Source organism: Tachyglossus aculeatus, chromosome 17 (genome assembly GCF_015852505.1).
Source record: "Tachyglossus aculeatus isolate mTacAcu1 chromosome 17, mTacAcu1.pri, whole genome shotgun sequence".
Lineage (NCBI taxonomy): Eukaryota > Metazoa > Chordata > Mammalia > Monotremata > Tachyglossidae > Tachyglossus > Tachyglossus aculeatus.
The window spans coordinates 55,527,419-55,529,676 of NC_052082.1; positions in this window are offsets into that span (position 1 = coordinate 55,527,419).

The window sequence follows — 2,258 nt, forward strand, 5'->3', positions numbered from 1 at the left end:
CTTGTACATCCCGAGCGCTTAGTCCAGTGCTCTGCAGTCAGCGCTCACTAAATGCAATTGAATGAATGAAGTGACTTGCCCAATATGTTGCCAACTTGTACTTCCCGAGTGCTCCCAGTCAGCGCTCACTAAATGCGATTGAATGAATGAATGAATGAATGAAGCGACTTGCCCAATATGCTTCCAACTTGTACTTCCCGAGCGCTTAGTCCGGCGCTGTGCTCCCAGTCAGGTCTCACTAAATGCGATGGAATGAATGAATGAATGAAGTGACTTGCCCAATATGCTGCCAACTTGTACTTCCCAAGCGCTTAGTCCAGCGCTCTGCACAGTCAGCGCTCACTAAATGCGACTGAATGAAGTGACTTGCCCAACATGTTGCCAGCTTGCACTTCCTGAGCGCTCCCAGTCAGCACTCACTAAATGTGATTGAGTGAATGAATGACGCGACTTGCCCAACATGTTGCCAACTTGTACTTCCCGAGCGCTTAGTCCGGCGCTCTGCACACAGTTGGCGCTCACTAAATGCGACTGAATGAATGAATGAATGAATGAATGAAGCGACTTGCCCAATCTGTTGCCAACTTGTACTTCCGGAACGCTCACTAAATGCGATTGAATGAATGAATGAACGAATGAATGAATGAATGAAGCGACTTGCCCAATCTGTTGCCAACTTGTACTTCCGGAGCGCTCACTAAATACGACTGACTGAATGAATGAATGAATGAAGCGACTTGCCCAATCTGTTGCCAACTTGTACTTCCGGAGCGCTCACTAAATGCGATTGAATGAATGAATCAATGAATGAATGAAGCGACTTGCCCAATCTGTTGCCAACTTGTACTTCCGGAGCGCTCACTAAATACGACTGACTGAATGAATGAATGAATGAAGCGACTTGCCCAATCTGTTGCCAACTTGTACTTCCGGAGCGCTCACTAAATACGACTGACTGAATGAATGAATGAATGAAGCGACTTGCCCAATCTGTTGCCAACTTGTACTTCCGGAGCGCTCACTAAATACGACTGAATGAATGAATGAATGAATGAAGCGACTTGCCCAATCTGTTGCCAGCTTGTACTTCCGGAGCGCTCACTAAATACGACTGAATGAATGAATGAATGAATGAAGCTACTTGCCCAATCTGTTGCCAACTTGTACTTCCGGAGCGCTCACTAAATACGACTGAATGAATGAATGAATGAATGAATGAATGAAGCGACTTGCCCAATCTGTTGCCAACTTGTACTTCCGGAGCGCTCACTAAATATGACTGACTGACTGAATGAATGAATGAAGCGACTTGCCCAATCTGTTGCCAACTCGTACTTCCGGAGCGCTCACTAAATACGACTGAATGAATGAATGAATGAATGAAGCGACTTGCCCAATCTGTTGCCAACTTGTACTTCCGGAGCGCTCACTAAATACGACTGACTGAATGAATGAAGCGACTTGCCCAATCTGTTGCCAACTTGTACTTCCGGAGCGCTCACTAAATACGACTGAATGAATGAATGAATGAAGCGACTTGCCCAATACGTTGCCAACTTGTACTTCCGGAGCGCTCACTAAATACGACTGAATGAATGAATGAATGAATGAATGAATGAATGAATGAAGCGACTTGCCCAATCAGTCGCCAACTTGTACTTCCGGAGCGCTCACTAAATACGACTGACTGACTGAATGAATGAATGAAGTGACTTGCCCAATATGGCGCCAACTTGCGCTTCCCGAGCGCTTAGTCCGTCGCCCCGCACCCAATCAGCGCTCACTAAACGCGACTGAAGGAATGACGGGGGGGGGGGGGGTGTCGCCTATGCGCACGCGCGCGCTTGCCCTGTGACGCGCTGACGCACGAGGGCGTGCGTGGCCGCGGTGGCCGCTGGGATATTTAAGTCCTCCCCGCGGCGCGGAGCCGCCATGTCCGCGGCGGCCCGAGGGGGAGGAGGAGGAGGAGGAGCGGCCGGCGCCTCGCGGGGAGCGGGCCGGCAGCGAGGCGGCGGCGGCGGCGACGACCCCGGGGGCGGCGGTGGGGGTCCGGCCCTGCTGGGGCTGGGCCTGGTGGGTGTGCTGGTCTACCTGCTGCCGGCCGCCGCGGCGGCGGCGCTGGCCTGGCTGGGCCTGGGGGCGGCGGCCGCCGCCTGGTGGGGGCTCGGCGGGCAGGCGCGCGCCCGCCCCGCGCGCCCCCGTCGCGGCGCGCCCCCGTGTCACGCGCGCCCCCGTCGCGCGCCTCCCTGTCACGCGCC